Below are 22487 nucleotides of genomic sequence, written 5' to 3'. Positions count from 1 at the left end.
GGCAAAGGTCCCTAGTTCGAGTCTCGGTCCAGCACACAGTTTTAATCTGCCAGGAAGTTTCACTTTTTGGTACAGCCTCGAGTACTTCCAGCGATGTAGTTTTTATTTTCTCAGTTGTTGAAAATCTTCATCCTTTCATAGGTCTCTTCAGTTTCGGCATGAGGAAAAAGTTGCAGGGAACCAAATCTGATGAATATGGTGGCTGAGGCATGACTGACGTGGTTTTTGGCCAAAAAATCTCTCGCAAGCAACGATGAATGAATAGGTGCATGATGCAATAGCCATGAATTGTTTTTCCACAATTCTGGACGTTTTTGCGTATTGCTTCTCACAAATGGCACATAATGTGAAAGTCCTTATTGACCGCATGACCTTGAGGCAAAAGTTCATGATGCACTACACAACTGTAATTAAAAAAAACAGTGAGCAAAACTTTGGCATTTGCTTGAACTTGGCGTACTTTTTTCCGTCTTGGATCCCGGGATACTGCCATTGGGCCAATTGGGCTTTGGTTTCAACATCATAACTGTAAACTTGTGTTTTGTCACCAGTTATGACCCTTTTGAGCAAATCAGGATCATCACTGACATCATTCGAGAGCTTCTTAGCAGTGCTCATGTGGAAATTCATCTGATCGAAATTGAGAAGTTTTGGAACAAGCTTTGCTGACACAAGTCTCGTGTGCAAAACATCCATAAAAATTGCACGACACGTGCCGACTGATATACCAACATCATCAGCAACTTGTCTTATGGTAATTCGACGATTTTCCAAAAAAATTTTCTTCACAGCTTCAACATTATCATCTGTTGTTTATGTGCTGGGGCATCCAGAGCGAGGTTCGTCATTGGCATCTTCTCGGCAATGTTGGAAGAGCTCTTACCTCTTGTAATTTTTTTTTTACTTAGAGCCGACTCACTGCATGCCACTGTAAACACTTCAAGTGTTTTAGAGCACTCAATTCATTTTTCACACAAAATTTGATGCAAAATCTTTGCTCCATTTTTTAAAATAATCAAAAATTGCCTAGGACTCAGAAACACGTCTAGCCTATCTATCTGCCAAAAACAAATGAAGATGCTGTACATTTGAAACTGTGAACATGTATAGGATATGTGTACCAACATAATAAAAAACAAGATCGATAATCAAATGTACATTCCCTGTGCAATTTGAAAAGTTACCTTACTTTTTGAACAGCCCTCGTACCCTCTACAAATATTTGGAGACAGTACATCCATGCACACCCACAAAATAACACCTAGAGCAGCAAAGTTACCTCGTTATACAATGTTCCTGGGTGCTTTATATTTGGCCTCATGGTAGGAGCACACAATGCTCCACAACAACATTGCCGAACATGATAGTTTTTGTGGTCCAGTTGGTATTGGTGGAGGGACGGTGGGGGGAGGGTGGGTGGGGGGGTGGGGTGGGGGGGATGGAGAAGCGAGGTAGTGCGGGCACATACTTTGAACACAGTACCCTCACCTGTCAGCATCACTGGGGCACTCAACTCATTCCCAATGTTTGCTTTTTCAGGAGTGAATTTGGTCCTGACTTCATTTTTACGGATGACAATGTGTGACCACATCAGGGTGGAGGAGCTCTCGGAACATGAGGATATTCGGCGAATGGACTCCCCCGACTGAAATCCCATTGAGGAGGCACAGTGTGGCGTGGCAAGCTGTTGCCAGCTGCATTGGTGGAAGAATGGAACATGCTACCACAAGAACTCCTTACCAATCTGGTGACCATTGTGGGAGAATATTGCAGAGCATGCATTGCCATCCACGGTGCTCATACACCCAATTACAAACCGTGTCTGGCCTTTTGTATTGTACAGGTGACCATCACAAATGACAGTGACTTAAGTATAATTATTGTCTTTAATGAAAGTGTCATTTCTGTTTATTTCACAGTCTCTTTCTTTCATTATCTTATGTACTATACTCAAGTAGTTATTTCTGTGTATGGGTCCATCGAGCTATGTTATTTAGCAGAGACACATCATGCAAAAGTTATTTTTGCCCTTATGTTTTTCATACCTGTGTAGTATGTATGTATGCATGGGCCTGTGAATGTTTCTGGGGCATTTTTGTTGTTTACTATGGTATGAAACTAATGCCTGTTATACAATTTGTTGTATGTACAACACAATCGCCATTGTGAGATTTTGAATAGTATGCAGAACCGTGTTCCTATTGTCATCTCCAACTTGTTGCTGTTACTGATCCGCTGCTGTTATCAACCTGCTGTAATTGTCAACCTACTGTAGTTGTCAAACTGAAGATATCTTCAAGATATCGAACTGCATTGTAAATCAGGTGCAAGAGAGATGCCAGAAGTCATTCTGTTGTCGGTTTTTGAAAGGGATGTTTACCTGACAACCTGTGGGTGAATGTCAGGGCGAAGCAGTGTATAGGTTTGTCTTTCTCATTCAAGCAAAAACCAGCTCTAAAAAAAACCTGGCATTCTCCAAGAAAAACAGCTTTATCAAAATTTTTATTAATTCAAAGTATGTGGTACACCTATATGTATTGTGTAACTCAAGCCATTATCAACACGGAAATTAATTGATACTGAAATAGTAATGTGTTTTTTTAAAAGATAACTGGAGATTATTTTATGTTACAATTTCTCCTGGCATCAAACTATAGATGATTAGACTTGTTAGAAGCATTGTAAATGTTCAAACTATCATGTTTCATGTTTTAATAATGTAACTGATAGAAGCAAGGCAACGTCTCATGTAGAAATAAAGTAATAATTGGATTTATTAAAAATTGAAATGGAAAAATGTTGATACTTTCATGCAGAGTCTATATTTCATCAGTTTTCTTGTTAAAATTATATGTTGTAATTTAATTGATGTATGTAGAGTTATTGGTACAATAAATGTGATAAGTCTTGTCAATTTTTGTTGTGTGATAAAGGAGCTTTCAAGCTGTTAATCAACTACTCTATTTGTGCTAAATAAACATTATGCACATCCTTACTACATTCAAATAAAGAGGAATAATAATCCTACAGGTACAGAAGTTGTGCCTTGGTGAGAGTTGATTCGAGTATTGTAGTAAATATGGGGAATAACGTTCCATTGATAACATGTATCTACTGAAAATATTTGCAACAAAGAATAATCCATTTATAATAGTGAATGGTGCTTATCAGTCTTCATATGCTTGCAGCATATTGAAATATAAATCTAATGATGCCATCAAGTCCTAATAAAGTATTAGAGATGCCTTATGACTCTTGCTAAAAGTACTAGTTATGAAAAATTGGACATATACACTTGAAAAACTTAACTACAGTTCTTACTATTGTTGAGTACGCAATATGTTTTACACGTTCCCATAGTAGAAGGTTAGAAGTGAGTTCTGGGAAATGGGTGTGTGGAACTTAGAATCTATTTCTGTTTACCAATTGAAAGCAATACAGTACTTGAGCTGGGGGCTGTGACAGAACAAATATCTTGCATGAAGTATCTACAAGTATGGTTACATAGTAATTTAGGATTGGGAAAACATGAACTATTTAATAAAAGGATGAGTGGTGGTGGTAAGTTGCTATGGGCCAAGCTGCTGAGGTAATTGGTTGCTAGGCTTACACACTACTTAAACTAACTTACGCGAAGGACAACACACACACACCCATGCCCGAGGGGGGACTGGGACCTCCAACCAAGGGAGCCACATGAACCGTGGCAAGGTGCCTGAGACTGCGTGGCTAAAAGGATGAGTAAATGCTGTTACATATAAAGTATGTTTCAGAACTGCTGATACATTTAAACAGTGTAAGTGTTGGTACACAAAGCATATTGCTATTTGACAAACTGAGTACGGAAAATATTGTGTCTTAAAAGGACTATTACATCAGACAGTGATTGTATTTGGTACTGTGTCGTAGGAGAATGAGGCTGTCATAGAAGTGTTTTGATGTGCAGGAAAATTTGGTCATCATAATGGTTTTTCGTGGTAATAAATACAGAGAAAAGCCAAGTTTCTTGGAAATTGTATAGTATACATAATTTGCACAATTACTATAAATCAGCTTACAGTCATTCTATGAGACTTTGATCATCAATAATCCGAGGGCTTAACAGATAATACAGGTAGGCACCACCACAACGCAGTCATATCTATGGAGCACTTAGGGGTATTTCAGTCAGATATATTGCTTCCTATTTGGAAAAATATCAAGAGCTCAGATGGGAACCCAGTTCTAAGCAAAGAAGGGAAAGCAGAAAGGTTGAAGGAGTATATAGGTGGAAGGAGTATGTAGAGGGTCTATACAAGGGCGATGTACTTAAGGGCAATGTTATAGAAATGGAAGACGAGGTAGATGAAGATGAAATGGGAGATATGATACTGCGTGAAGAGTTTGATAGAGCACTGAAAGACCTCAGTCGAAACAAGGCCCCAGGAGTAGACAACATTCCATTAGAACTACTGACAGCCTCGGGAGAGCCAGTCCTGACAAAACTCTACCATCTGGTGAGCAAAATGTATGAGACAGGCGAAATAACCCCAGACTTCAAGAAGAATATAATAATTCCAATCCCAAAGAAAGCAGGTGTTGACAGACATGAACATTACCGAACTATCAGTTTAATAAGTCACAGCTGCAAAATACTAACGCGAATTCTTCACAGATGAATGGAAAAACTGGTAGAAGCCGACCTCGGGGAAGATCAGTTTGGATTCCGTAGAAATATGGGAACATGTGAGGCAATACTGACCCTATGGCTTATTTTAGAAGCTAGATTAAGAAAAGGCAAACCTATGTTTCTAGCATTTGTAGACTTACACAAAGCTTTTGACAATGTTGACTGGAATACTCTCTTTCAAATTCTGAAGGTGGCAAGGGTAAAATACAGGGAACGAAAGGCTATTTACAATTTGTACAGAAACCAGTTGGCAGTTATAAGAGTCGAGGGACACGAAAGGGAAGCAGTGGTAGGGAAGGGAGTGAGACAGTGTTGTAGCCTCTTCCCGATGTTGTTCAATCTGTATATTGAGCAAGCAGTAAAGGAAACAAAAGTAAAATTTGGAGTAGGTATTAAAATCCATGGAGCAGAAATAAAAACTTTGAGGTTCGCCGATGACATTGTAACTCTGTCAGAAACAGCAAAGGACTTCGAAGAGCAGTTGAACGGAATGGAGGATATAAGATGAACATCAACAAAAGCAAAAAGAGGATAATGGAATGTAGTCGAATTAAGTCGGGTGATGTAGAGGGAGTTAGATTAGGAAATGAGACACTTAAAGTAGTAAACGAGTTTTGCTATTTGGGGAGCAAAATAACTGATGATGGTCGAAGTAGAGAGGATATAAAATGTAGACTGGCAATGGCAAGGAAAGCGTTTCTGAAGAAGAGAAATTTGTTAACATCAAGTATAGATTTAAGTGTCAGGAAGTCGTTTCTGAAAGTATTTGTATGGAGTGTAGCCATGTATGGAAGTGAAACATGGACGATAACTAGTTTGGACAAGAAGAGAATAGGTGCTTTCGAAATGTGGAGCCACAGAAAAATGCTGAAGATTAGGTGGGTAGATCACATAACTAATGAGGAGGTAATGAATAGGATTGGGGAGAAGAGGAGTTTGTGGCACAACTTGACTAAAAGAAGGGACCGGTTGGTAGGACATGTTCTGAGGCATCAAGGGATCACCAATTTAGTAGTGGGGGGCAACGTGGAGGGTAAAAATCGTAGAGGGAGACCAAGGGATGAATACACTAAGCAGATTCAGAAGGATGTAGGTTGCAGTAGGTACTGGGAGATGAAGAAGCTTGCACAGGATAGAGTAGCATGGAGAGCTGCATCAAACCAGTCTCAGGACTGAAGACCACAACAACAACAATTTGGAAAAACAGTCAGTGGGGTAAGACACCCTTAGGAATGCAGTTGTGAAAGGAACAATATATAACCACATCTCTGAAAATCCAAAGAAATTTCTGGCACATTTTGTGCACAAGAAAATACTGTCAGGATATGATGAGTACAACTCCATACAAACTTGTAGAAGGAACTGGTTACACAAGACATTATCCCATGCCTTATTCTCCTGAAAAAATCATTCATCTTCCTAAAACTCTCTCTCTCTCTCTCTCTCTCTCTCTCTCTCTCTCTCTCTCTCTGTGTGTGTGTGTGTGTGTGTGTGTGTGTGTGTGTTATTTGGCTATGTGAAAGGCTAAAAAGATGAAAAATATGCACAAGACACTGTTTTGGTGGTTGGAAGGGAGGAGGGTAGGGGGGAGGTGGAGAAAGTATAGGCGCGTGTTAGCGCGGACGGACTGACACGGACGCGGACACGCACACACACACACACACACACACACACACACACACAATTACATATAGTTTTATTCCTGTGATCTGTTTCCTCAGTGTATTTATAATTTATAGAATTCTTGGGTGTCCGGCCAGGTCACATCGTAATTCCTCTACGATATTTCAGCAAACAGACAGATGGCAATGTGTCTCTTTGCCGAAGTATCATGTAGGAATTACAACGTGACCTGGCCAGACACCCAAAAACTCCATAAATTAGAAATTCACTGGGAAAGCATCAGATTGCATATTAAGTACCATTATGGTGAGGAAACACTTCAACAGATAAAGATGCTGGACACATTATGGAACAAGAAGGAGTGGCTTGCTCCACTCAAGTTGATTTCCCGCTTAGAGGTCTAGACGGCACTGTGGTACCACCTATCACCAAGACCTCTCACCACATAAGGGATGCAGCGGCCTTTTGCACCACAAGATGAGCCAGCTCAGTGCTGGTGAGAGAGAGAGAGAATCATCTATACTCGCAGCTGTCTGGCCCCCAACTTGAAGAAGCTGTCGGAGACCACCTCAAGGTAGCTGCAGTTCTTTCTTCCTATATCGTGGGAATGGGTAGACGCTGTCACGCGGGCACGGGTGGACAGCATACGAAGAAATGCCACCACTAAACAGATGTCGAAGTTCGGATGTCTTCCAGCGTGACAGAAAAGTGTGCAAGAACTACCTAAGCATACTGTTACTGGCCTTACGGGAAGAACCGTCGACGACGCAGCAACGTCAGTGCACAAAGGAGGACTCAACTTCACACTGTCTCCGACACCACTACCACTTGTAGACATCGTGAGCAGTGTAGTGCAAGCCACCTGCGCTCTATTGGCTAATGAGGCTGAGGAAATGTGTTGTGTGCTCATGAGGGACACACTGTAGCGGGACTTTGAATTTCGCCGCGCTACACTCGTTCCCTCAGATAAAAAATATCCCGTCGCAGCGGTATGAGCACTCGATGGCAGAGAAACTACTAAAATCGTAACTTTTTTTGTTTACTATTCGCTTGAATTGTCTCTTGATAGCCGGAGCTCAAGGCTGACATGATCTGATGCTGACGTAAAAAACTTAATAGCTAGTCTTGATCTGATTTTAATGTGTAGACATGTTGTGGAAGTTGTTAAGAAATTCGGAGGATGGAAGTAGCAAAGTAAATTAAATTGCATACAGTATCAAGATGATTTTAATTGGTATAAATTAGTGATTCCTGGACTATTGCAAGATTTCGGAGCAGACTTTTCACGCAGAAATGAAGGAGATTTTTGAAGACCTGGACGCCGCCCGAAAGAAGACAAGTTAACCTGGTAAAGGATGATCTCTCATCTACGCCACTCCCCCCTGTCAGTTACATTCTGTTATTCTCTGTTTCTTTTCAGTAAGTTTTGTAGTGGAAATTGGTTTAACTTTTGCTCAAAAACGCCACAAGGACCACCCCAACTATAGCTTTTCTGTAATACGAAGTCCGATTTGCATTTCATTCTTTCCTTTTTTCACGGTCATTTACGATTTTAAAACCCCCTTTTTATTCACCATTTCTTCCCACATTTTCAACCTTTTTTCTTTTTCTTTTATTCTCTCTTTTCTTTTTTTATTAACCACTACAACACCACTGAGGGATAACCTCTCAAAGAGTGGCTATCCGTGAGCTACGTAACAATCCTGCCTGCCTGCCGACAAAGGAAACTCTATGGTATGGCTCCTGTTCTCAGAACAGAAACAGAAAATGTATAAACTTCTCGACAGTGCAGCATGCAGGAAGATACGAGGAGGCCTGAGAAGTCACCCCAGAAAAGAACCACAGAACTTCTTTGCAGTACCTTTGCTGCGAAAATTGTCAAAGAGCTTTGACCGTGAGCTGCTGCACTGCTATGACTGTGTGGGTTCTCAAAGAGAATACCCAATAGTTAATAACACAGAGCAGCAACATACGCACTGTCCCAATGCCTTACTGTTCTTCTGAGTGAATCTGGGGGAAAATGCAAATTTCACATTCACAATTCCACTCACTTTGTGAAACATCTGCAAGAACTTTGCCTCCATGATTGTGACCTGTTGGTGAGTTTCGACATAGTGCCCCTCTTTGCCAGGGTACCATTGAAGGTCTCCACAGATCTGATAAGCGAGAAATTCGACACCAACCTGACAAGGCTCTTTGATTTTGTACCCACTTCAATGTATTTCCTGTTCATTAGAAATTGCTACAGACAGACAGATGGCGTTGCCACGGGATGTCCCCTGCCGTCAGTTGTCGTGAATTTGTTGATGAAGAACTGCAAGGAGAAGGCTCTGGAAAAAGCTGATCTAAACCCAACTCAATACACGGATAGCGTGTTTGCCGTTCGGTCACAGCTTTAGTGAATTTCTCCATCTCAACTCGCTGTGTCCGAACGTACAGTTTACGATGGAGGTGTAACAGGGCAGTGCCCTTCCATTTCTTGATGTCCTATTAAAACAGAAACTGGATGGCAACCTGGGACGCAGTGTGTACAGGAAGCCTACACACAGGTCTGTATCTGCATGCTTCCAACAGCCACGACAACTCCCAGTGTGATGGCATTTTATGCACACTCGTTCACAAGGTACAATCGACCAAGAGTGCCTTCCAGCTGAGCTGAAGCACCTTGAGATGGCATTCGGGAGAAATGGGTACAGCAATATGATGATAAGATGTGCATTCAGAGAGACTGTTCCAAGGCAACAGCAGGATGAAAAAAAAGAAAAGTACAAATTAGTGGCGCGCATACCATTCGTCGGGAATTCTTCCAGAAAAATCGGCAGAATCATAAAGCGACACATTGTAAAATGTGTATTTTGACCTCCTGCAAAAACCTTGACTCTACTAGGCATAGCCAAAGACGATCTAGGCCTCCGCAAACCAGACATTTACCAAATTCCCTGCCAATGCGGCAAAACATATGTTAGGGAAACCGTTTGCACAGTAGAAGAGAGGTGCCACGAAAGTAAACACCATACTGAACGACGCGAGACCACCAAATCAGCTGTGGCTCGTCATAGTATAAAAACTGGCCGTACTATGGATTACGGAAACAACAAAATACTTAGGCAATCCTCCTCCTGGAATTGCTTAATTAAAGAGACCATCAAAATAAAACTGCAAGATGGTCTAATTAATAAAGATAGTAGCCTACAATGAAGTCAGACTTGGAACCTTGCCCTGGACTTGGAAAGGAAGAAGTGTTCCTGGACGGTGGTGTCTGCAAACGGTGGCGGTAGCACAGATGCTATAGGCCAGAGCGCCAATCGAGGCGCCACTTCTCCCACCACTGCCACTGTCCACCGCAGCGGCCGACAAGCAGAGTGAAGTGGTGGAGGGGGTAGTGGACAGCGTAAACGTGATGCCAAAGAGGAGCAGCACAACATTCATCAGGGACCACCCGAAGATGATAACGTGTATGTTTGCTGAAATGCCGTGGAGGTATTACGACGTGACCCGGCCAGACACCCAAGAATTCTATAAATTAGTTTTATTCCTGTTGTGCATAAGGTGGCACAACGTAATATACCAACATGCCATTGCCCATTCCTCTGCATAGAGTGAATCACTTCGTCACTTCAGCTATCTCGTGGTTTTACAATGAATGTTCTGTAAATACTTTCCTTAGTGGTCTATATCATAACTGAATTGTGTCCATTTGTTCACCTATACACTTCTGTAGCTTCCACATGGAAAGCTCACTCCCGAGAACAAAATACTTACTCTCGTCATACTTTGAACTAGAGTACTGCAGCGCTCAGTATTTGACCGGTCACGGCTCGCCTGTTGACGGGGGGACCGAGCCGCTCCTGTCCGGCCCCATACGACTCGGCTCGGTCACGTACTCGCCCCATGTCTGTTGTCCGGATTCCGGACACGCGGATAACCGAGCATGACCGGTCACCACTGGCGTCTCACCTCGCCTCACCCCTGCTCGCTGCACTGTACTGTACAACTCTCTCTCTCTCTCTCTCTCTCTCTCTCTCTCTCTCTCTCTCTCTCTCACACACACACACACACACACACACACACACACACACACACAATATATTTATCTCTGTCTCTCTCTCTCTTTTAATACAAAAGTAACGTTTCCATGAATGAGTACGTGACACAACTAAATTCATAATGCACTTGGAAAGCAAAATGATATTTCAATACAATCATGGATAGAAGACAAGTCTCATTTCCAAACAGAAGATTTATTTTTCCTTTCATTAATAGGAAACATTAAATAAGTGCTGTCCCCGTAATCTAGAAGACAACCGTAATCTAGAAGACAACCATCTTCATAAAGAAAGCATGCAAAGAACATTAAACATTTACAGACGTAACTTGTCATACTTTTCACTTGTTTGTAACAGAAACAATATTATAGTAATTGTTGATCAGCAGTAAATCACTAATGCGTTCCGGATTTAATTTGTCTGCGGTGATTTGTTAGTAACATGCCAGCTTTACCTCAGAAGTTACGTCCCATAGTGCTCAGAGCCATTTGAACCATGCCAGCTTCACTAAAGCATCTTTCAGTAGATGCGCTTGCTGCTGGGATACATAAAATATGTCTTGAAACTGCAGCCAGGCCTAGCAGATCTTTTTAATGTTTACTCCACCACTTTAAGATATCACCATCATCTCCGGGGTGCATTAAAATGTAGATATTTACTTCATCTCCTACGCATGATCTGTTGTTCCTCCATTCCTTGAAACGATCTCTCTTTCTGGGTGGCGATGACACAGTACTTGAAGGATCTACGATAATAAACAAAAAGGACAAGAAATACAGAACTGATGTGGAAATCATTGAAACGTTCTCGTAAAAGCGAAGTGTTTTACGTCAATGAAATGTTATACGAATTATAACATTCCCATTTGTCTATAATACACTATCCACTAACCAGGCAAAAATGATTATGTTAATGATTGCATGTTGTACCTACATAAGTAGCACATATTTGTCACACATTGCTAAGAATTTCCTGCTTTTCATTTATTTCAAGCATATTAAGATCAAGGAAAGACGGTCAAAGAAACGTAATAATTTTATGTTTGGAAGTGATCACAATCTTCTCACAAACGAAATTCAAGGCTCGATTTTTAATCTTTTGTACCTCCTGTTAAAAAATACATATGTGTTAGCACACATCAATTACGCTGGTTAATTATAAATCTATCGCATATCATAATGAAACAGGCTTTTATTTGTAGTAATTACTCACCTGACAGTCAGTGTCATTGACACTGCAAATTTGTTGCAGTTTGTAAAAGTAAAGACGAACTAATTGGGATGTCAGTTCTTTTTCGCCTTCTAATTCCTCTGTGACCTCTTTAAATGGACTCAGAAAATGTGCAATTTTCCCTGCAAGCTCATTATCATATACTTGCAATCTGTAAGCGGAGTCCTTTTCAGATTGGTGCAAATGGCTCTGAGCACTATGGGACTTAACATATGAGGTCATCAGTCCCCTAGAACATAGAACTACTTAAACCTAACTAACCTAAGGACATACACATCCAAGCCAGAGGCAGGATTCGAACTTGCGACCGTAGCAGTCGCGCGGTTCCAGACTGAAGCGCCTAGAACCGCTCGGCCACGCCGGCCGGCCAGAGTCCTTTTCCCTTAGCAAAGCAGCAACTTTGTTATACTGAGTGTGTGAGGATTCCAGCATAGTGTACAAGATGTTCCAGCGTGTGCAGACCTCTTGTTTCAACGATGATTTCAAAGACGAGCAGAGGCCACTTTTCTTAATGTACCTTACAATTCATTTTGCAGTATTTATTGTTATTGCAATGTTCGGAGCATGATTTAACAAAAAGTTATCTTCATCGAAAGTATGGCTAAGTGCTGTGATTATACAATGAGCAGCATAGCACTAGGACCATTTCGTGATGCCGGCCACGGTGGCCGAGTGGTTCTAGGCGCTTCAGTACGGAACCGTGTGACTGCTACGGTCGCAGGTTCGAATCCTGTCTCGGCATGGATGTGTGTGATGTACTTAGGTTAGTTAGGTTTGAGTAGTTCAAAGTTCTAGGGGACTGATGACCTCAGATGTTAAGCCCATAGTGCTCAGAGCCATTTTGAACCCTTTCGTGATTTTCCAAAGCCTTTATTACATTGGCACCCTGGTCGGAGACAAAAACAAAACTGTGCAACATGTCCGGCGAAATGTCCCAAATCAGCCATCCTCTCTTCAATTTCTTTCATAATATTTACTCCCGTCTTCTTAACGTCTGGGAATTTTGTTGTAAATAAAACATTGTTGACAAGAGACCAATCTGTGTTAATGTAATGTGTTGTAAGCGTCAAATAGTGCACCTGATTATGCGAATCAGTCCACATATCAACAGTCGCAGCACATGTTTTATTAATAACTCCCGCAAAAACATAAGGCATTATGTTATTTCGTATTGCATCAGCTTGTTCTTTGACATGTCTGCTTATAGTAGAGGAATGTGGCATGACATCGGCCACGTTAAATTCTCCATAATGGCACCTAGATTTATTAATTCTTGGCCTAGTTCTCTGAAACCTTCACCGGAAACAGCATTAAAAGGTTTCATATCTTTAGCACACATTGCAACTCACTTTGCTGTAATACTATTTTTTATTACTGCCCGTATCCCTGAAGGAGCTTTATCTGTGTGAGATTACTTGCAACTGTGTTTCTGTAAATGATTGGTTCCCGGCTGGAAACGCAATAATGTGGAGCAGTTTATGCATGATACTAACCCAGTAGATGCTCTGTTTTCGTCTACAACCAAGAGAAATGTGCTCCATTCTTGGCTTTTTAGACCTTACCGTTTTTTTCAATGTGTAAACATTGGTTTCAATCTTATGTCTTACTGCACTGGATTCCTCGCACCGCTTAAATATAGAGAGAGACACATTGCAAATGAGAAGCCCGTACTGGCTGCAGACTCACCCGGATAATGACACATGTAATGCGGTTGAAGTTACGTGCTACGTATTTGGTCACGCTTTCTATGCTACGTCACAAGACCTGGTGAGGGCAGACTATCCAGTTAGTGTGTGCTCGCCCCATCTCATTCTTTGTGCTCGTAAAATAATTTTTTGAAACTGGACATTATTCTGACACATCTGTCCATTCAGACTATTCACTGTTGACATTTTTCATGTGCAGTACGTGCATTACTCATCAGTCTGGTATTTGTATCACTAGGGGTTTCAATTAGCCTACACTGCTAGAAAATTTGAACAACACACTTATCTGTAATAATTTTCCGGTGTAAGGAACAAACTTAAAAAACCTTCTCAAACATTTGTAAAGTGAAGGAAACTGTAATTTGGACACAAAAATTTATAACCTACTTGCTTTCTCTTATGGTAGATAATGCCTGAGAATCTGAGGATCGAGTTCTCTGCCAACAATGTTTAGAGCAAATTATGACTTCATGTTTAGGTGAGACAGCATTACAATATTTCTTTTGCAATAAGAGCTACATAATGAGGATAAATTATGTCTGCATAAATTGGCAATAGTTAATGTTCCCACAACACAGACATATTGTTGTTGTTGTTGTTGTTGTTGTTGTTGTTGTGGTCTTCAGTCCTGAGACTGGTTTGATGCAGCTCTCCATGCTACTCTATCCTGTGCAAGCTGCTTCATCTCCCAGTACCTACTGCAACCTACATCCTTCTGAATCTGGTTAGTGTATTCATCTCTTGGTCTCCCTCTATGATTTTTACCCTCCACACTGCCCTCCAGTACTAAATTGGTGATCCCTTGATGCCTCAGAACATGTCCTACCAACCGATCCCTTCTTCTGGTCAAGTTGTGCCACAAGCTCCTCTTCTCCCCAATTCTGTTCAATACCTCCTCATTAGTTATGTGATCTACCCACCTAATCTTCAGCATTCTTCTGTAGCACCACATTTCGAAAGCTTCTATTCTCTTCTTGTCCAAACTATTTATCGTCCACGTTTCACTTCCATATATGGCTACACTCCATACAAATAATTTCAGAAACGACTTCCTAACACTTAAATCTATACTCGATGTTAACAAATTTCTCTTCTTCAGAAACGATTTCCTTGCCATTGCCAGTCTACATTTTATATCCTCTCTACTCCGACCATCATCAGTTATTTTGCTCCCCAAATAGCAAAACTCCTTTACTACTTTAAGTGTCTTATTTCCTAATCTAATTCCCTCAGCATCACCCAGCTTAATTCGACTACATTCCATTATCCTCGTTTTCCTTTTGTTGATGATCATCTTACACCCTCCTTTCAAGACACTGTCCATTCCATTCAACTGCTCTTCCAAGTCCTTTATTGTCTCTGACAGAATTACAATGTCATCGGCAAACCGCAAAGTTTTTATTTCTTCTACTTGGATTTTAATGCCTACTCCGAATTTTTCTTTTGTTTCCTTCACTGCTTGCTCAATATACAGTTTGAATAACATCGGGGAGAAGCTACAACCCTGTCTCACTCCCTTCCCAACCACTGCTTCCCTTTCATGCCCCTTGACTCCTATGACTGCCATCTGGTTTCTGTACAAATTGTAAATAGCCTTTCGCTTATTTTACCCCTGCCACCTTCAGAATTTGAAAGAGAGTATTCCAGTCAACATTGTCAAAAGCTTTCTCTAAGTCTACAAATGCTAGAAACGTAGGTTTGCCATTCCTTAATCTTTTGTTCTAAGATAAGTCGTAGGTTCAGTATTGCCTCACGTGTTCCAATATTTCTACGGAATCCAAACTGATCTTCCCCGAGGTCGGCTTCAACTAGTTTTTCCATTTGTCTGTAAAGAATTCGTGTTAATATTTTGCATCTGCGACTTATTAAACTGATTGTTCGGTAATTTTCACATCTGTCAGCACCTGCTTTCTTTGGGATTGGAATTATTATATTCTTCTTGAAGTCTGAGAGTATTGCGCCTGTCTCATACATCTTGCTCACCAGATGGTAGAGTTCTGCCAGGACTGGCTCTCCCAAGGCCATCAGTAGTTCTAATGGAATGTTATCAACTCCTGGGGCCTTGTTTTGACTCAGGTCTTTCGGTGCTCTGTCAAACTCTTCACGCAGTATCGTATCTCCCATTTCATCTTCATCTACACCCTCTTACATTTCCATAATATTGTCCCCAAGTATGTCGCCCTTGTATAGACCCTCTATATACTCCTTCCACCTTTCTGCTTTCCCTTCTTTGCTTAAAACTGGGTTTTCATCTGAGCTCTTGATATTCATACAAGTGGTTCTCTTCTCTCCAAAGGTCTCTCTAATTTTCCTGTAGGCAGTATCTATCTTACCCCTAGTGAGATAAGCCTCTACATCCTTACATTTGCCCTCTAGCCATCCCTGCTTAGCCATTTTGCACTTCCTTTTGAGCTCATTTTTCAGACATTTGTATTCCTTTTCGCCTGCTTCATTTACTGCATTTTTATATTTTCTCCTTTCATCAATTAAATTCAATATTTCTTCTGTTACCCAAGCATTTATACTAGCCATCGTCTTTTTACCTACTTGATCCTCTGCTGCCTTCACTACTTCATCTCTCAAAGCCACCCATTCTTCTTCTACTGTATTTCTTCCCCCATTCCTGTCAATAGTTCCATTCTGCTCTCCCTGAAACTCTGTACAGCCTCTGGTTTAGTCAGTTTATCCAGGTCCAATCTCCTTAAATTCCCACCTTTTTGCAGTTTCTTCAGTTTTAATCTACAGTTCATAACCAATAGATTGTGGTCAGAGTCCATATCTGCCCCTGGAAATGTCTTACAATTTAAAACCTGGTGCCTAAATCTCTGTCTTACCATTATATAATCTATCTGAAACCTGTCGGTATCTCCAGGCTTCTTCCATGCATACAATCTTCTTTTATGATTCTTGAACCAAGTGTTAGCTATGATTAAATTGTGCTCTGTGCAAAATTCTACCAGGCGGCTTCCTCTTTCATTTCTTAGCCCCAATCCATATTCAGGTACTACATTTCCTTCTCTCCATTTTCCCACTACCGAATTCCAGTCACCCATGACTATTAAATTTTCATCTCCCTTCACTATCTGAATAATTTATTTTATTTCGTCATATATTTCTTCAATTTTTTCGTCATCTGCAGAGCTAGTTGGCATATAAACTTGTACTACTGTAGTAGACGTGGGCTTTGTGTCTATCTTGGCCACAATAATGCGCTCACTATGCTGTTTGTAGTAGCTTACCCGCAGTCCTGTTTTGTTATTCATTATTAAACTGACTCCTGCATTACCCCTATTTAATTTTGTATTTATAACCCTGTATTCGCCTGACCAAAAGTCTTGTTCCTCCTGCCAGCGAACTTCACTAATTCCTACTACATCTAAGTTTAACCTATCCATTTTCCTTTTTAAATTTTCTAACCTACCTGCTCGATTAAGAGATCTGACATTCCACGCTCTGATCCGTAGAACGCCAGTTTTCTTTCTCCTGATAACGACGTCCTCTCGAGTAGTCTCCGCCCGGAGATACAAATGGGGGACTATTTTACCTCCGGAATATTTTACCAAAGAGGATGCCATCATCATTTAACCATACAGACATTTTACAACACGTGAATTAAAAGCAAAACCCTACACATAAAACCTTTCATTTAAGTATCTGGGTACTTTCGGATGGTATCAACCATATATAATGGCGAAGTAATGATAGCCTATGATTACACGAAATCTTGCTGCCGTGTGATACATATGAATCTTCATCAGGTTTGATTCCATGGAGATTTTTGTCTGATACATGAAGCTGCTATCAAGTGGTGCATCACTTTCAACAGAAAATACTGTCACCTCAAGTATTTGAAAGCAGTCATCATTTCTGTGTCTACTCTATCCGCACCTGCCACCAACACACCCTTATTCTTCCATCCACATATGGTGGTTCTTAGTTTCTAGTCTGTTACCTAAATGTGCAACCAACTACAAATTATGAGTACCTGACAACAAAAACAAAAACTGAAGACAGAGAATTACTCATCTGTATATAATTTGACATTTGATTAATACAGTCATTGCTTAGTGGCTGCTGCCTTCACTTAGTTACAACTGCAGGACTGGATTAGGCCTAAAGCAGGAAAACTTACTAATCTAAATTCTTACTTTCCTCAACTATTATCTCTCACAGACACTTCTTGTTTTGCATACTACAGCCAAGGCTAGAAGTTCTGTTGTTGATCAGAGTTATAAAACAAGGGCAATACACAAGAATGAAATGCATCTGGGTTTACCAATGATAGCAACTGCTACAGAAAAGTGCCACAACTTTAGCAAGGAAACACAAAACTACATAAGTAACTCTGTGTTGCTCAAAGTGCTACATCAGGTATTGCTACATAAGGAGTTACCATTTGTCTGCATTTGTGCAAACATATCCACATTTTCAACATTTCATGTAGTGTCCGCATTCATTTTTACACTTTCTGCTAATGTCCACATTTTTTCAGTTTTGGGAACTAAGATTGTTTGATTTTTGTTTTCATCGCATCTCATCAACAATTTATATGCATTTTACTTCAGTTATTGAATTACATCATCATGTAAGCGCAAGATTCTATCAAATCTATGTTTGATAAAAATATTGAAACTGATGACGAAAAGTAGTTTTGATCAGTTTTCAGATTTAAAAACAGGCATTACCATTTATGAAGGAAAATCTGAACCAAACCAGAAGAAATGGTGCAAGTACATTAATTGTGTAGTAGTGAAGCACAGTTTAGATAATTAATCAAAATTATGCACTTTTTCATTGAAGTTCCAGCCCATAATGCTTGTGTTGAAGGACTGTTCTCCTTACAGTTGCAGTGGACAAAGGAGAGAAATAGAGTGACATTTTAATCTGTAAAATGGATTTCAGTGGTAAAATTTAGTTTGTGTAAAATAGATTGCAATGGTAAAATTTTATTTGTGCTCACAAAAGGGGTCAATGGAGGCATCCGATCCCACCAGTCTGCTTAGAGCTGTGACATAAGGGCGTTGTGGTGTGTGACGTCATTATAGTGCAGAGTTTAGTTTAAGAGTCTGTTGTGTTCGTAGACGTCATCTTGTTGCGGTTGATGGTGTCCTCTGGTGGTGGTGGTGGTGGTGGTGGTGTGTGTGTGTGTGTGTGTGTGTGTGTGTGTGTGTGTGTGTGTGTGTGTTGTATTAGATTCATTTGAGCTTTGGTATTGGCAGAGTGGAGTTTTTGCGAGTATCTGTGACTGAAGAATTGAAATTGGTTTCAGTGAGTTATCATCCATTTTTTTTAATGTGATTTCATTGTTGATAGAAGTTATTAGTTTGCGGTTTGTGGTGTAGTAAGAAGTTTAATTTTTTGTGTGCCTTCTTTTGTTAGGTATGGATATGATTATGAAATACAGTAGCACGAGGTTGCTTGCGGATACGGGTGAGGACATGACGTCTTTCATCAAGTTTCTCCAGATGTTCAGACTGTTAGCAGAGGTTGTGAAATGTAGCACATTCAGGAAAAACATGAGGTTGGCGTCTCGGACCAGGGACTGTTATATGTGGCGCTGTCGAAAGGATAACTTTTGGCACTCCATCAGACATGGAACCGGGTTCAAGAAATCTAGGTTGGCCATGAGAGAGATTGTTTTGATGACTTACTATTATTGTTATCGGTCTTCTATCAGTTTTTGTATACATGAGACTACAGTGAGTGAGAGGATGGTTTTAGATTGGTTTTCTTTTTGTAGGTAAGTGTGTTCGGAGTATGTGAAGTACAGGGGTAAGTTGGGTGGTCCAGGGTTGGTGGTTGAGATATATGAATATCAATATCGGAAGAGAAAGTATGGGAGGGGTAAGTGTCCAGCAGGTTTATCGATGTGGGGGGCTGTTATTTCGGGAGCTGGGTATGTGCATTGTGTTTTCAGGTTTTGGAAGGGCCTATTAGGACTGAATTGGTGGGGTTAATTGAAGAGTATATATAGGAGGGGAGTACTGTAGTGACAGATGCTTTTTCGTCATAGAGGGGGTTGGGGAAGAGGGGTTATGGTAATTTAGTTGTAAACCATAGTTAAACGTTCAAAAATTATGAAACTGGGGTGTGTACCAATACAATTGAGGGGTTTTGGGGGACAGTTAAATAAATCAGTCATAGGGAGGGGGAAGAGGTGTTCTTCTAACCTGTATTCTCATTTAGATTAGTATTGCTGGCCGAAGAGTTGATCTGAGAAGTATTGTTGTATTTTTTTTTTTATTTAAAAAAAGGTGGTTAGTAAGATGTACAGGCCAAGGGTGGTTAGTTGAGGGCGTTTTGTATGTGGGGGAGAGGGGGGGTTGTAAGTAATGGTTGTGGATTTATGTGGGTTGGAGGTGGGGACTTGTTTCATGATTATGTTGCAGAGGATCTGTTTTTTTTTTGCAGTTTTTTTTGAGCTGCAATGCGTGATTGAGTTTCCTTTATTTTGTGGGTTTTATTTGTTGGCGGATTTTTGGTTTTGGGGAGGGGTTTTGAAGTTTGGGGGGGGGGGGGGGGAGTGGGGTTAGGAGGCTGTGGATGGTTTGGGAGTTTTTTTGTTGTGTTTTCTTTGGTTTTGTGTGTGTGTGTTTGATTGGGGTGGCTAACCTAGTGTGCAGTGGCGGAATTTGTTTGTGGTAAGTAGTCATTTTTTTGGTTATATTGTTCATGAGTTGTGATGTTTTGTGGGGTTTTTATGTATTGCGGGTTTGGTTTTATTTATCACAGTTGTAGGTGTTTGTTTTTTGGTATTGTCAGCTGTGGTTGACATGTAGGTACAGGGAAGTGTCCGACTCCAATTTGTGTTGTCGAAATGTGTTTTGGTATCGTCAGCTGTGGCTGACCTATATAGGTTCAGGGAAGTGTCCAATTCCAATTTGTGTCTTTGTAACTGTATGTGTTTTGTTATCGTCAACTGTGGTTGACCTCTGTAGGTCAAGGCAAGTGTCCGATTCCAATTTTTGTTGATTTAGGTGTTGGTCTTGTGGTATCGATAGTTGCGGCGCGATTCTAATTTTTGTAGTTGTAGGTTTTTATTTTGTGGGATCAACATTTGCAGCTGAGCTATGTAGATGAAGGGAAGTGACTGATTCTTGTGGATTTTGTGGGTTTAGCGAAATGTGAGAATCTTGTGTTATTTTTCGACGTCATTTTGTGTGGTTTGGGATCGTGGTGTCCTTTTTTATATGTTTATAGTTAGCTTGTCCCCACACTAAAACCCCCAATTTCCCGCTTATTTGATTATATTTTTGGTGGGAGATGTTATTGTCGTATTTATATGTTTTTTGTGTTTACGTAGTGACGTCATAAGTGACATATTGGAGACAAAGCAGTAGATAGTCACTATCCACTTATCACAAAAAGATGCACCCCTAACAACAGAAAAAAAAACCTCTGCACTCTAACAAGTGGTACATTCTAGAGCTCAAGCAAATGAGGACACTGCTACTTATACTAAAAAATAACAGTGATAAAAATGAGGAAGCCAGGAAACACTATGTGACCCTTAAGAAGTTGTACAAATATGAAATAAAATCAGCTAAATGTAAAGTAAATGATGAATATATTGCAGGCTCAAAAAATGCCTGTCAAGCAGCGTGGAATATAATAAAAAGTTAAATCAAGATGAGCAAACAGGAAGCCACAGTGCCTATAGATTGCAACATCCTTAACAAATATTTTATAAATTGTGCCAGCTCTCATTCTTCTTCTTCTTCTTTTGGTAAAAATAATTCTGATAATATTTCAGCTGCTGTAACCCTTCTTAAACAACAAGCACCAGCAACCAAGAAATTCTCTTGGTCAAAAATCACCTCCCGCCACATTATCATATCAATAAAGAAACTTAAAAACTCAAAAATAGAGGACTATTACGGGCTTAGTGACAGTATTGTTAAACACATAGCCACTGCAATCTTAATGCCACTAACATGTCTGACGAATCACATACTTGAAGGAGGACTATTCCCTGAATGTCTGAAAATGTCAGTTATGCTCCCAATCTATAAGAAAGTTGACAGAAAAATGCCAAACAATTATAGACCTATATCAATAGTTCCCATTGTATCAAAAGTAATAGAGAACTGCATACATATCCAAATTAACAATTATTTTGAAAGTAATAAATTATTGAGTAAGAACCAGTTTAGCTTTCAATCTGAACTATCGAGAACCAAAGCAATTGAATGCCTCCTTAATAATATGTATGAAAACAAGAAACTCACTTGTGCTACACTGTTAGATTTAAAAAAGGCCTCAGTCACACATGAAATAATGATAAAAAAACTAGAACATTATGGTATTGTAGATAAACCATTACAATTTTTTCAATCATACTTAAGCAATAGGGTACAATTAGTAAAAATAAACTATCAAAAGTCAACACCCATGAAAGTAAAGAGAGGAATTCCACAAGGCTCAGTGCTTGGCCCTTTCCTGTTCATTGTTTACATCAATGACTTCTCAAATTGTATGCCATGCAACAATGTACTGTATGATGATGACATGACACTAATAACAGATGGAGAAAATAAGCAAGATGTCATAGAATACAACAAAGTAGTAACTGAAATGAGCAGTGACTGGTGCAGAGCCAACCTTTTATCAATAAACAAACTGAAAACTGAAGAAATTTACTTCACCCTGAAAGCAACTGAACAGAATACAAAAAATGTCAAGTTACTAGGTTTACATATAGATCAAAAACTTACACGGGTCAGACACAAAAATTATCTATGTGGCAAACGTGCTCGAACTCTATTACATAAGCTGAGACACGTTATTAGTAAAAATCTGCTAATCTCCACATACTTTGCTTTTTTCCATTCACAACTGCAATACGGGGTACTTCTTTGGGGTAACTCAGTGGGTTAAAGTACCATCTTCAAGTGGCAGAAGAAAGCAGTCAGGTGCATTTTAGGACTAGCACCAACACAAAGTTGCTAAAATCATTTTAAATAACTAAAGATAATGACACTACCTAGTACATACATTTATAATTGTTTAATATATGCTAAAGAGAACGTAAAGAACTTTAATTTAAGACCTGAAGTGCATGTTCATAATACTCGAAATAATAGTAACATAGACCTAACATACACAAGGCTGACATTAACACTAAAGAGCCATAAACACCTTAGCTTGAAATTTTATAACAAACTCCCAAAGGCTGTGAATGAACTACCGATGAATAACTTTAAGCGAACAATA

Source organism: Schistocerca cancellata, chromosome 11, assembly GCF_023864275.1.
Source record: "Schistocerca cancellata isolate TAMUIC-IGC-003103 chromosome 11, iqSchCanc2.1, whole genome shotgun sequence".
In the NCBI taxonomy this organism is placed as follows: domain Eukaryota; kingdom Metazoa; phylum Arthropoda; class Insecta; order Orthoptera; family Acrididae; genus Schistocerca; species Schistocerca cancellata.
Note: the sequence above shows the minus strand (reverse complement) of the source record.